This window comes from Panthera leo, chromosome A1, assembly GCF_018350215.1.
Source record: "Panthera leo isolate Ple1 chromosome A1, P.leo_Ple1_pat1.1, whole genome shotgun sequence".
In the NCBI taxonomy this organism is placed as follows: Eukaryota; Metazoa; Chordata; class Mammalia; order Carnivora; family Felidae; genus Panthera; species Panthera leo.
Genome location: NC_056679.1, coordinates 69,622,648 through 69,637,647, shown reverse-complemented (window position 1 = coordinate 69,637,647; position 15,000 = coordinate 69,622,648). Strand labels below are relative to the sequence as shown.

The 15,000-nt window shown below is 40.9% G+C and overlaps 1 protein-coding gene and 1 long non-coding RNA gene across 2 annotated transcripts in view; both read left to right on the top strand.

The window, feature by feature from the left end:
• The window catches only part of DOCK9 (dedicator of cytokinesis 9), a 333,584-nt gene extending 327,498 nt beyond the window's left edge, over positions 1 to 6,086 (top strand). Inside the window, exon 56 of the transcript XR_006199867.1 lies at positions 5,947 to 6,086. The gene's annotated coding sequence lies outside the window, so the exon portion shown is untranslated. The remainder of the gene's footprint in view (positions 1 to 5,946) is intronic.
• On the top strand, positions 6,086 to 14,700 carry LOC122214474. The gene is made up of 3 exons (XR_006199895.1): positions 6,086 to 6,124; positions 13,333 to 13,528; positions 14,549 to 14,700. It is a non-coding gene; the product is annotated as an uncharacterized LOC122214474 (long non-coding RNA).
• Positions 14,701 to 15,000: the final 300 nt, after the last annotated feature.

Here is a 15,000-nt window from a genome sequence, read left to right as displayed (position 1 = left end):
AAAGACTTAAATGTGAGACATAAAACCATAAAAATCATAGAAGAGAACACAAGCACCAAGTTCTTTGTCATTAGTTGTAGTAACTTTCTTCCAGACATGTGTCCTGAGGCAAGGGAAACAAAAGCAAAACTAAACTATTGGGACTACATCAAAATAAAAAGCTTCTGCATAGCAAAGGAAGCAATCAACAAAACTAAAAGGCAACCTACCAATATTTGAAAATGACATATCTAATAGAGGGTTAGTATCCCAAATATATACAGCTCAACAACCAAAAAAACCCAAATAATCCAATTTAAAAAATGGACAGAAGACATGAATAGACATTTCCCCAAAAATACATACAGATGGCCAACAGACACATGAATAGATGCCCATCATTACTTATCATCAGGGAAATGTAAGTCAAAGAAAGCTATAATGAGATACCACCTCACACCTGTCATAATAGCTAAAACACAAGAAATAACAGGTGTTGGCAAGGATATGGAGAAACAGGACCCTCTTGCACTGTTGGAGGGAATGCAAACTGGAGCAGCCACTGTGGAAAACGGTATGGAGTTTCCTCAGAAAGTTAAAAATAGAGTGCCTCATCATCCAGCAATCACACTACTAGGTATTTGCCCAAAGAATACAAAAACACTGATTCAAAGGAATACATGCACCCCAGTATTTATAGAGCCATTATCTATTAAGCCAAATTATGGAAAGAGCCCAAGTGTCCACTGACTGATGCATGAATAGAGAAGATGTGGTGTGTATATATAAAATGGAATATCACTCAGCCATCAAAAAGAGTGAAATCTTGGGGCACCTGGGTGGCTCAGTCAGTTAAACATCTGACTTTGGCTCAGGTCATGATCCCATGATTCATGGGTTCGAGCCCCATGTTGGGCTCTGTGCTGCCAGCTCAGAGCCTGGAGCCTTCTTTGGATTCTATGTGTGTCTCTCTCTGCCCCTCCCTGCTTGCACTGTCTCTCTCACTCTCAAAAATAAGTAAAATTAAACATTAAAATTTTTTTTTAACATTTATTTATTTTTGAGACAGAGAGAGACAGAGCATGAACAGGGGAGGGGCAGAGAGAGAGGGAGACACAGAATCCAAAGCAGGGTCCAGGCTCTGAGCGGTCAGCACAGAGCCCGACGCGGGGCTCAAACTCAGTAACCATGAGATCATGACCTGAGCCGAAGTCGGACGCTTAACCAACCGAGCCACCCAGGCGCCCCAAACATTAAAATTTTTTTAAAACCTTATTTAAAAAAGAGTGAAACCTTGCCATTTGCAATGATGTAGATGAACCTAGAGGGTGAAATGCTAAGTGAAATAAGTCAGTCAGAGAAAGACAAATACCATATGATTTGGAATTTAAGAAACAAAACAAGAAAAGAGAAAGAGAGAGACAAACCAAGAAACAGACTCTTAACTCTAGAGAACAAACTGATGGTTACCAGAGAGGATATGGGTGGGGGGATGGATAAAATAGGTGATAGGGATTAAGGAAGGCACCTTATGCTAAGCACTGGGTGATAAAATGAAAACTTTAATAAATAAATAAATAAATAAATAAATAAATAAATAAATAAATAAATAAATACAAACAGTAGCTATACCCCAAAGAAGATTTATACATGGCTAATAGGCACATGAAAAGGCTGGCATCACTAATTATTAGAAAAATGCATATCAAAACCATAATGAGATATCATCTCACACCTGTCAGATTGGCTATTATCAAAAAGACGAGAAATAACAAGTATTGTTATTGGCCTTGTTGCTTGTGTGTATGATATTCAAAGAGTAGAATCCCCAAAGTAATAGAATACTCTAACGTTTGTTCCAGAAAACCTTGTTTTCAGAGATCGGTAACACAGTGGATGTGGACAAATGGAAACCCTCATCCACTACTGGTGGGAATGTAAGTTGGTGCACCCACCATAGAGAACATTATGGAAATTCCTCAAAAAAATGAAGAATAGAACTACCATATGGCCCAGCTATTCCACTTCTGGGTATTTACCCAAAGAAAATGAAAATACATTCCAAAAGATGTGTGCACCCTCTTGTTCACTGCAACATTATTTACAATAGCCAAGATATGGAAACAACCTAAGTGTCCATTGATAGATGAACAAATAAAGAAGAGGTGGTATATATACAATGATAAAAAACAATGAAATCTTGACCATTTGTGATAACATGGGTTGACCTTGAGGGTATTATGCTAAGCGCAACATGTCGGACAGAGAAAGACAAGTATCTTACGATCTCATTCATATGTGGAATCTTAAAAACAAACAAACAAACGAAAAAACAAAATAAAACAAAACAAACTCATAGATACAGAAAACAAATTAGTGGTTACCATAGGGGAAGAGGGTTGAGGAATGGGCAAAATGAATGAGGGGGGTCAACTATAAGGTTACGGATGGTAACTAGATTTGTGGTGGCAATCGCTTTGTAGTGCGTGCAGATGTCGAGTTATAAAGCTGTACATCTGAAGCTTCTGCCGATAGAGTTCTAGATACAGATAGAAAGAGAGAGGGGTAGCTATATAGCCCTTGTTTTATTCCACACACTGAACATAGACTACCTCTCCTCTTTACAATAACCCAGAAAGATAATTTTCTCTGTGTATAGATGGAAAAAACTGAGGTTTAGAGATACCTTGCTTACATGCTCCCCTTCAGCCCCATGTGTGGTCCGTCTGCCCTTCTCTTATTTAAAAACATGCTCCCGAGACTGAAGAGCACACATGGATTCCTCCTGAAGTCCTCCCATCCAGGACTCCCTTCCTCATTCTGACTCACATGTTGTTACAGCAAACAATAACCAATGACTACTTTACCAACTGCCCTGAGATTACCAGCCTGAGACCCGGATCTGAGGACACATGTAGACGTGGCTGTGTGTGTTGCACAAATCGTTATAAAATACTGTGAGACCTGCACCTTCAGGGCAAGTGGAGGGTGGCAGATGGGTGCAAGCTCAGATGTCAGAGGATGGGATGGGGATAAGAAAGAAAGCAGGCGGATGGCAGCAGCCCACCCCCCCTCCCCGGCCCCAGCCACAGAAGAAGTTTCCTCAGGCGAGTGGATGTGTACCTGCACGTGGTGGACCAGTGGCCCATGACCTATAAAATGCTGCCTGGGCCGTTCTTGTCAGCAGGTGCCGATAGCAATCTTGGAAACGGATCCTCTAAAATAGTATTGACATGGAATATTCTTCTGATGTTTATAAGATTGTTTTTTTTCATATTCAATACATTTGGCTCATTACTTTCACCCACTGCTGGGGAGACAAGAGTGTTTCCGGAAGGCAACTTGGCAATGTGTACAGAGGGCCTAAAATTGCTTTCCTTCCCTTTGCCAAGAAATTCCAAGTTCTAGGAACTTATACTGGAGAAGTCATTGGAGAGACACACAAATATTCCTGTACTAGAGTGCTTATTACCATGTTATTAAAATAGCCCCAAACAAGGGGAGCCTGGGTGGCTCAGTCAGTTGAGCATCCAACATCAGCTCAGGTCCTGGTCTCGCAGTTCACGGGTTTGAGCCCCACGTCGGACTCTGTGCTAACCTACAGCTCAGAGTCTGGAGCCTGCTTCAGATCCTGTATCTCCCTCTCTCTCTCCCCCTCCCCTGCTCATGCTCTGCCTCTCTCTGTATCTCAAAAATAAATAAATGTTAAAAAAATTTTTTTAAATAAATAAAATAGCCCCAAACAAGAAACCAACCTAAAGCCCCTACCCGCTCAAGAGAATAAGTTAATTATGGTACCTATTTACAATGAAGTACTTGCAGACATTAAAAAGCATTTTTTAAATGTTTATATTATTTCTGAGAGAGAGAGAGAAACAGAGTGTGAGCAGGGGAGGGGCAGAGAGAGAAACACACACACAGAATCAGAAGCAGGCTCCCAGCTCTGAGCTGTCGGCACAGAGCCCGATGTGGGGCTCAAACTCACGAACTGCAAGATCATGACCTGAGCCGAGGTTGGACACTTAACTGACTGAGCCACCCAGGCACCCCTAAAAAATCATTTTAAGACAACGTTGTGACAAGGAAAAATTTCATAAGGCTGAGTGAAAATAGATTATAAAACACATATGAGTTATAAAACATGTAGTGTTGGTAAGCTTATTTATGTGTAAAGAAAAAGTCTGCAAAGAAATGCAATAAAATATGAACACTAGCTATCTCTAGATTTTTTTCCTATATACTTGTCAGAATTTTCAAAAAGAAAAACTGTAGTGAAAACGTATTACTTTTGCATTCATCTGAAAAACAAAAATTGTCCACTTGATTTTGCTGATAATGTGGGAGTGAGTTTCTTACCTTCAGGAAGGATGTTAGGTCTTCTCGGTTACCAGGTTTAGAGAAATAGCTGATGTGATTAAAAAGAGAATCTCCCAGTGTACTTACTGTGGAGAGCAAACACACCTCAGTAAATAGACTAGGGAAGGGAGAGTTCATGCATATCTAATCTGCGCAGACCCACTCCGATCTCACTGACAGTAACACACTAGGACCTTAGGACACAGTCTCCCAGACGATGAGAAATGAGCATTATTTGGTCTGTTTTACAGATAAGAAAACTTCCGTGCAGAGAACAGCTTTTTTCTCTGGACTTATCAGCTCAATAAAATCAAGAGTAAAACGTATCCTTTGAGTTTCTGGTCCACTGTGTTGATCTTGTTGCTTAAGCGTAGAAGATTCAGAGAGTAGAACCCCCAAAGTAATAAAACACTCTAATGTCTGTTCCAGAAGATCTTGTTTTCAGAGATCAGTAACACACTGAGTTAATGGAAGCTATTTTTCTTCTAGTCAAAAACTCTTGAAGGGAAAGTATGCTTTATGGCTTTATATCGTCCCCACTGAAGTGACACAATTCATCTTGCTAGAAGAATATTTTGGGGGAACATTGTTCCCATGAACCCTTCAGGAATTATCAGTGAATGACATCTATTCACCAAAAGGTCACTGGGACATTATGGCAAAAGCGTATATGGTGGGCACTGAATATATGTAAAAATAAAATCGAGGCTAAAACAAATATGAGAGAAAAGGGATGGACCAGAATGTAACATTTTGAGACTTGAGAAGCTAGAAAGGACACAACTGGTAGGTCTCAGGGAAAGAGGGCAAGGTTGTGGAGAGTCAGTAAAGCTTCTCTCATGATCCGCACCCACTGTAACTTGACAAATGGGTCAGTCTGCCAAGTAGTGACTAACATTTGATGACATTTTACGGAGCACTTCCATATATAACATCTCAATTAAACTTCGCTATGACTTGATGAGCTAGGTCGTGTCACAGTCTTTCAGGTAAGGGACTCACACCTGAAGAGTGAAGCGACTTAACCAAGTTCACACAGCTGTTGCTTGATGAAACTGGAATCAGGCCTGGGTTTGCGGGTCACTCGTCCTGGACGAGCAGGCCATGATGCTTACCCAAGTCATTCTCCCCCTTTATGATAAAAACTGCTCCCGTTTTTGAACGCTTCCTTGTTCTGTGGGACTCTTAGGACTAGGCATTTTAAGTGTTATGCCTTTAATCCCTACAGCACGGCCATGATTTCAATGTCATTATCTGCATTTGATCCCTTGTGGCTTCCCGCTTACACACACAATAAGCAACAAACCTGAGATGCCAAGTCAGGTGTGTCTGACTCCAGAGCTTGAGGGACGTCCAGTGTGTTACCTACAGTGATGTTAGTAAGGTTGGGGCTGGGGGTGGGTATAAAAGTACTTAAACTGAACCATCGGCCCTTAAACATTGTTTAATACTTTGTGAAAGCAAATAAAACCAGAGCTGGCTTTACGGGCATACGACCTGCGCAGTCACCCGGGGCCTTGAGCTCAGAACGGCCCCGTACTTCGTTTAATGCTCTGCTGTCACCATCTTGAAATGCTTAATAATTTTATCTTTGCATTTGCGTTTCCTAAGTGACGTCTGATGGAGCGCTGGAGCACATGCGTGAGCAGGTGGAGATGCACTCGTGTGCCTCGTCTGCCGCCTTTCCTTGCTGCCAGTTGGCATAGAATGTTCACGATGCCCCAAGAGCACAGGATTCTGGCAGACCCGGGATGTGTGGGAGTCCAGTGAGACCCACAGTGAGCACAAGGTAATGGGGGACGTCCATGACTGAGGAAGCAGGGGTGTGACAGCCCCAGGAGGCCACACTTCCGTCTCCAAGGAGAAGGTGCTTCCAGTGCAGAACGAAGGCAATGGTGTTCTAAGAAACACAACCAAGGAACCCTATCGTATCCTTTCTTAGACATGTGTTAATTCCCTGTGTTAGCCAGTGACTTATATTGAAGATGATGACAGGGGCACCTGGGTGGCTCAGTCGGTTGAGTGTCCCACTTCGGCTCAGGTCACGATCCCATGGTTCGTGAGTTCGAGCCCCACATTGTGCTCACCGCTGTCAGCACAGAGCCTACTTTGGATCGTCTGTCCTTCTCTGTCCCCCCCCCCCGCCCCTTCCCCCACTCATGCTGTCTCTCCCAAAAATAAATAAAAACATTCAAAAAAAAAAAAAAAAGATGACCACATAGAGGGGAAAAGAAAGAAAGGGCTACCTACAATTCCTCATCATTTCAGGCCTCCTTCCGCATCAGTGTTGGTAGAACATGGGTGTCAAGACGTGAAATAAAAACAGTTGAGTTGGTTTCATGCAGTGTTGCCACTGTTCTGGTGAGAACAAAATAGATACATGTTTATGAGCTATGAAATGCAAATGATGTAGTTTTTGATGATTCAGCATATGAGTTAGATGCACTGACATTTGCTGACATCACATATATAAAGAGGAACAATAAAATTCTTGCTAATAATTAAATTTCTTTCCTTCAAATCACATTACGTAGCAAATAAACAGTATGACGAGTCAAGACAGACACCATGGAGGAAGGAAAAGGCTATATGTTTCAGTACCTTCCATAGCACTTGCGTCCTGCCTTTTGAACAGGGGGCACTGTGTTTTCATTTTGTACCAGGCCCTGCAAATTCTGTGGTCGGCCTGAGTGTGGAATGCACACACATACACACGTGCACAAATGTGCAAATACATTTTTTGAGGAACAACTGTCCAATACATTTACCCTGTAAATATTTTGCACTCTGGAAATGTCAGTGGCATCTCCAGCTTCAGAGAATAGCGGGTCCCAGTCTTCATCAATTCAGCCCACTTCCACAGTCACACAGTATGGCACCTAGAATGACTTTTCCTTGCCACTGACTCTGAGACGATATCCGTCATGCCACGTGTGGCAACCCCTGTCACGTGTCACTGAGGTGATGTCTCAGTTGCTGCATGTTCTACCAATGACCTTGCCCAAAGGAAGTGGGGGATTCAGAGGCTGACCAGCAACCGTAAAAAAAAAAAAAAAAAGAGTAGATATGTAGATGAGGTAGGGAGAGTAATGGCTTCCCCCAAAATAGGTCCCAATCCCTGGAGATTATGAATGTTAGTTATATGGAAACAAGATCTTGGCAGATGTGATTGAGTTACAACAGACTTGGTTTGCCAGGGTAAGCCCACAATGCAATCACACATATCCTCATAAAAGTGAGGCAGAAGAAATTTGAGGACCTACAGAAAAAGAGTCAGAGAAGAGACTGTGAGAAGATTGTGAAGACAGAGGCACAGATTGGGGTGCAGTGCTCACAAGCCAAGGAACACTGGCAGCCACCAGAGCTGGAAGAGAGAAGGGAGGGTCCTCCCTGCAAGCCTGCAGGAGTGGGGATCCACTGACACTTTGATTTTGGACTTCCGGTCTCCAGACGTGTCAGAGATTAAATCTCTGTTGTTTTGAGTCACCAAGTTTGTGATCATTCATTAGCCCACTTCTTCAAAACAAAGAAAACAAAACCTTGCTCTTAAAGGTAGAAAATTAAGACTTTAACAGCAGTTTCTCACATATGAAGAGTTAAATTATTTAAAGGCCTGGAGGAGACTGAACACCCCAGCTAACAATGGTCTTGTCTCCTCCCCTCCTGTCCACAAAGTCCATGGGCCACGTGTAGGGGAACGTGAGAATCAAAACACAGTCTCACGTGGTCATATTAAGCTATTCTTGATAGCTTGTCATCACAAAGAAAAGCTTCAAATCGTTCACTAAAGTGCATTGGTCTTTTGGAAAGACATAGTTTTTAGAGAGAAGACATTTTCACAAACATGTTTTATATATAATTTTGTGATTGTGGGGCTTAGATAATCATTAGGAAGAAATATGTATCATGAACCTTGTAACAAAATAGCGCTTCCTATCACATTACTCATTTACAACCTTACTTCTGCTACACTTGCTTCCTTCTGAGAGTGCAGTTTTCTCCCTGCTTGGTACAAAGATTTGTGCCTTGGGGAAGCTGATTCATCTGGCAATTGTGAGTGCTTTGCAGGCTTGTTAGGTTCATACCATTCACCCTGTGTTTTCCTTTTTTAAGAAAGAAATTTACACAATATAGTCTGAGCAGATATTAGAGGACAATACTGAGTATAGTAGGTTTTTGTTAGAATTCAATATGTCAGCCCTCAGTTCTTCTTTGGGAAGAATTGCTCTATAAATAGATGTAGATTTGGTCTGTCAGTGGAGGAGGTGAGGCCAGGGTCTCCCTAAGTTGCCATCTTGGACCAGAAACCAGTTGTAGAATTTAATGTGAATAATCAACTTTATATCATTTGAAACAGAAAACAGAAAAGGAAACAGAAAAACGTTTGGTTTTAAGATGATCTGACATGTAAAAATTATGTTATTGGTATTTACAATGATATGCTTACCAGTTAGTTCCCTTCCCCACCCCTCTCCTCTCTCTGTTTTAGCTGACCCTAAAATTTATCTGTAAATACAGAAAGCCTGGGATAGCCAAAATCATCTTAGAAATGAAGAACAAAGTTGGAGCATTTGCACTACCAGATTTCAAGATTACCATAAAGCTACAGTAATCAAGAGAGTGTGGCATTAGCATTAAGAATAGAAATATAGATCAATGAGACAGAAGAGAAAGTCCAGAAATGATGCCTCATACTTATGAGCAATTGCTTTCTGACAAAGATTCCAAGGCAGTTTACTGGGGGAGAGAATAATCTTTTCAACATTTGGTGATGGGGCAATTGGATATCCATATGCAAAAAATAAACTTTGACCTTTACCTCATACCATACACTGAGATTAAAATATGGATCATGCGTCTAAATGTAAGAATTATATAAACCTTTTAGAACATGTAATAGCAATTTTTTTTCTTTGTTTTTTAAGTTTATTTATTTATTTTGAGAAGACAGAGGGCGTGCATGCAAGCAGGGGAGGGGCAGAGACAGAGAGAGAGAATCCCAAGTGGGTCAGTGCAGAGCCTGATGCAGGGCTCAATCTCACAAACGGTGGGATCATGACCTGAGCTGAAATCAAGAGTCATTCACTTAACTGACTGAGCCACCCAGGCGCCCCTATAATGCCAAATTTCTGTGATCTTGGAAAAGGATAAGAAAACCCATTAATATTAACTAACTAGAATTTAAATAAAAACTTGGGGGGGAAAAGAATAGCTATAAATAACTATGACAACAAAAGCATGATCCATTAAAAATTGATATTAATTTTAACAAAATTGAAAACTTTTGCCTATCAAAAGAGAATTAAAAGATAAGCAGCATACTGGGGAGAAATATTTGCAAATCATATTTTTAAAAAAGGACTTGTATTCAGAATATATAAAGAATCCTTACAACTCAATAACAAGACCAACACCCAAATTTAAAAATGGGCAGAAGGTTTAAAGAGACATTTCTTTTGGGGTGCCTGGGTGGCTCAGTCAGTTAAGTGTTTGACTTCGGCTCAGGTCATGATCTCGACGTTCATGAGTTCAAGCCCCACATTGGACTCTGTGCTGACAGTTCAGAGCCTGGAGCCTGCTTCGGATTCTGCCCCCTTCTCTCTCTGCCCCTCCCCCACTCATGCTCAGTCTCTCTCTCTCTCTCTCTCTCTCTCTCTCTCTCTCTCTCTCTCTCTCAAAAATAAACATTTAAAAAAAATTTTTAAGAGACATTTCCCCAAAGAAGATATACAAATAGCTATCAGGTACATGGAAAAGTGTTCAATACTATTGGTCATTGGGAAAATGCTGATTAACCCACCACCCACACACTCCTAAAGTGAAACCTATCTATCAACCTTCCTGACCAGTGATGTGTTGGCAAATATTTAACAATGGGCTCTCTGTGGAGGAAAAACAGCCCTGATGAGTAGCGTTGGTCAATTTCCTTGGCATCAGGACTCCCACGCTGGCTGATATCAGGCCACCCACCTGAAGTGTGAAGGTGGGGGATGGGAAGAGATGTGCACACTTGACTCTCGTGAGTCAGGGTGAGCCTCCATCCCGGTGCACCACTGCTCTGTGCTCACACGCCAGAATTGCTACCACCAGCCTCTACATTCAGAGGAAAGGCCCACTGAGGACCTTGACTTACCCGCCCAACTGCTGGGGAAACCCTTGCCAGCTGCCTAGAAAACTTCACGTATTCCTTCGTTCTTTAAAGGAGCAAATAAAGAAGGTTCTCCGCATCTAGAAGGAATCCGACAACTAAAAAGAGAAGGCCCTGGATGAGCAAATGGGACCTCGATAGGGAGCTGAAATGATTTAGGGATGGGAAGGGGATTCTATTTTGAAATTCCAATTCATATCCTCCAGGAGATTCAAGAAGATATTCCATCTTTAAATAAATCAAGAAAGAGCTCTTAGAGATTAAAAACTATTTTTTGCTAAATAAAAATTCAAAGGATGAAAAATAAATCTCCCTTTATACGAAGACTCAGAAAATGTGAAAGAAAAGATAGGATCAGGAGGCCAACATCTGACTAACGGTTTTTGAGAAAAGGAGAACCAAACAAATGGAGGAAAGAAAATAATGTAAGGCATAATAGAAGACAGTTTCTCAGAGCTCAAGATGTCTCCAAATTAAAAATAGTCAAGAAAATGAAAGATGGGGTGCCTGGGTGGCTCAGTCGGTTGAGCGGCTGACTGTTGATTTCAGCTCAGGTCATGATCCCAGGGTCATGGGATCAAGCCCCACACTGGGCTCCACACTGATCATGGAGCCTGCTTAAGATTCTCTCTCTCTCTCTCTCTCTCTCTCTCTCTCTGCCCCCTCCCCAACTGGCGCTCTCTCTCTCTCTCTCTCTCTCTCTCTCAAATAAAAACAAAAGAAAATGAAAGATAAAAGACCCGAAACTTTACACATTCTCATGAGCAAAGTAAAAAAAAAACTGAAAAAAAAAAACTACAATGAAAGAACAAACTCACCAGCAACACTGATGCTAAAACACAAGAGACAATATTTTCATAATTCTGAGAGCAATTTAATTCCAACGGAGAAATTTATTCAGATATAAGAACAAAATAAAGGTATTTTCAGGCACACAGAAAATTTGTTTGCCAAGCACTCTTTCTGATGATGTGCTCCAAGGGAAAGAGAGAAGGAAGGGAGAGAATTAAGGAGGGAAGAAGTCAGTCTGTCCTGGGGTCCAGTAGTGGAAGTCCTAGCTGGGGGAGCACTAAAAGGAAGTCCCAAGATAATGGTTGTACCCCAGGCCCATGGGGCAATCAATCCTAATGGGAACAAGATGTAAGAATGACTCTTCTAGAAGAAAGTGTATTCCATGTAATGGATAACATTATTGAAGGGTTGGATAATTTCAGAATGTAAAGGTGTATATTCTGTCAGAAAAAAATAAATGCAATTATTTTTTTTAAAAAGCAATACAGGGGTGCCTGGGTGGCTCAGTCGGTTGAGCGGCCGACTTCGGCTCAGGTCATGATCTCGCGGTCCATGAGTTCGAGCCCCGCGTCGGGCTCTGTGCTGACAGCTCAGAGCCTGGAGCCTGTTTCAGATTCTGTGTCTCCCTCTCTCTGACCCTCCCCCGTTCATGCTCTGTCTCCCTCTGTCTCAAAAATAAATAAACGTTAAAAAAAAATTAAAAAAAAAAAAAAAGCAATACAGCAGTTATGTAAAGCAAACTAAATGTTCCTCAAATGGAACCATTGGTGGAGCATTAGAAAAGAAATCCATTTGACACCGACATTTCTGCTTGGCATGGCACAGGAATGTTAACACTGAGTGAATGTAATCAGAAAACCTACCAAGAAAATGTAATCAGATTCTATTACTTGTCTCTGCAGTGAACATCTATGATTCTAATAGGATAGTGCTTTTTATTGGATTTTGATTTATATAATCAACCTATAGGCCATTCTCAGAAGACTATTCCAGAACAGAATGTATATGTTATCAGGCTGGACTACACAACGGTAAAATTATAGCAGTCAGATCTTGGGTGATGTAAGAGGAGAGATCAGGTTTGTTTGTTTGTTTGTTTAAAAAGGAGCACAAAGGCCTAATATCCTACCTTGGGAAATAAATGCTATCTAAGACAAATAAATAATTACAGACATTATGTAAAGTTATTGGGGTAACCAATCAACCAACTAGAAGGTTTTTAAAGTTATCTGAAATTGAGAAGAGGAGGAGGGAGGTATGATAAGAGCGGTGTTATAAGTGAGCTACATTCTCATTTTTCACGCTGGGGAGTCTATAAATATAATTTAGAGTTAATTCGTCATGTTGTAGACATGTAATTATATTATTTAGAATTATGGAGATTAATTTCCAAAAGAACTAAAACACAAATGACTAAAACTACTGTGAAAGAAACCAGTTACAAAGGACCCCACCTTGTATGACTCTGTTTCGATGGAATGCCCAGAATAAGCAAATTCATAGAGACAGAGAGTGGACTGGTGGTTGCCCAGGGCTGCGGGGAAGACAGGAGAATTGGAGAATAACAGAGAATATGTACAGGGTTTCTTTTGGGGCTGATGAAAATGTTCTGATTGTGGTAATAGTTGCAAACCTCTGTGAATATGCTAAAAACCAATGAAGTGCACCCTTTAGAATTGTATGGTCTGTAAATTACATCTCAGTAAAACTTACTTTAAAAAAGGTCTGGGATGCTAGGGAAAACAGTATGAAGGGTCTTCAAAAAGTTAAAAATAGGGGCACCTGGGTGGCTTATTAGGTTAAGCATCCGACTCTTGACTTCGGCTCAGGTCATGATCTTGAGGTTTGTGAGTTTGAGCCCTGCGTTGGGATTCTGTCTCTCCCTCTCTCCTCCCCCATTTGCTCTCTCTCTCTGCCTCAAAATACATAAAAATAAACTTTAAAAAAAGTTAAAAATAGAATTCCCATCTGATCCAGCAATCCCCACTTCTGGGTATAGTTCCGAAGAATTGAAAAACGATCTCAAAGATATATTTGCATACCTCTGTTCATTACAGTATCATTCACGATAGCTAAGAGGTGGAAGCAACCTAAATGCCCACGGACAGATGAATGGAGAAAGAAATGTGGTACATCCGCGTAACAGAATATTCAGCCTTGAAAAGAATGAAGTCCCATCATAGGCTAAGACATGGATGAAACTTGAGGATATAATGCTGAGCGAAATAAGCAAGTCATAAAAAGACGAATAAGGTATGAATCCCCTTATTTGAAGAACTTTGCCTAATCAGACCCATAGAAACAGGAAGCAGAATAGAATGGTCGTTACCAGGAGCTGGAGAGGGGGAAAAGGAGACTCGTTCAATGAGTGTTGGGTTTCGGTTTCACAAGATGAAAAAGTTCTAAAGATCTGTTACACAACAGGGTGTACATAGTTAACACTACTGGACTGTACACTTAAAAATGATTAAGATGGTAAGTTTTGTGTTATATGTTTTTTAACACACACACACACACACACACACACACACACACACACACACTCACACACACACAAAGTCTGGGGACTGGACCAAAGGTAGGAACAGCAGACTTTGTCTTTTCTTTGTAAGCTGTTCTGTACTGTTTGGTGGGTTTTGCTTTTTTTATTTCTTTTTTGTTGATGTTTTTATTTATTTTTGAGAGAGAGAGCACGCACGCGCAAGCAGGGGAGGGGCAGAGGGAGGGGGTCAGAGGATCCGAAGTAGGCCCTACACTGACAGCAGCGAGCCTGATCTAGGGCCGGAACTCACGAACAGGACCACAAGATCACAACCTGAAGGGAAATCAGACGCTCAACCAACTGAGTCACCCAGGCATCCCAGCAGTATTTTTCTTATTGTACTTGAATCCTTAGCTATTATAAAAACGGGTTTCATACCTTGACGTACACTGTTTCCAAGTTCACACATGGGGGGGTAATCTCTCCTACATGACAAAGCGAGCATTGAGATCATAGCCTCACCAATTATTTGCTAATAAATTTTATGTACATTTGTAATATAAATTTCTGTCACACAGATGAAACATTTGGATATATGTTTTACTTATGGAAATCATTTACAAATGCTGATGTTGATGGTACAAAAAAGTATTCCATATAAATTTGTATAATTTTATATCCAATATAAAATTATTCCTTCTATAGGAGATCATTTTTTACAGACCTTTTTTTAAACCTTATTTTATTTTCACTGATTTTTCCCGCTAACCCCTTTTTTTTTTCTTTTCCAGGACCCCACATTGCATTTAGTTGTCATATGTTGTCAATCTCTTCCAATCTGTGATGGTTCCCCCGTCTTCCTTGTTTTTCATGATCTTTACATTTTTGAAGGATTCAATTCAGTTATCGTGTAGCATTTTGCTCAGTTTGGGTCTGTCTGATGTTTTCTGGTGATAAAGTCATATATTTTGGAAAAGAAATCTACAGAAGTGATGTTTTGTGCCCTTCTCAGTACATCGTATCAGGGGTATGTGATGTTGGTGTGTCTTATTCTTGGTGATGTTGACCTTGACCTCTTGACCAAGGTGGTATCTCTTGGGTTTCTCATGAAGTTACTATTTTTCCCTTGGTAATAAATATCATGGGGAGACACTTGGAGGCTAGATGCAATATCCTTTGGTTGCTCATCCCTATTGGCTATCAATTTCTTACCATTCCCAGATGCTTTGTTGGGTGCCTAGGT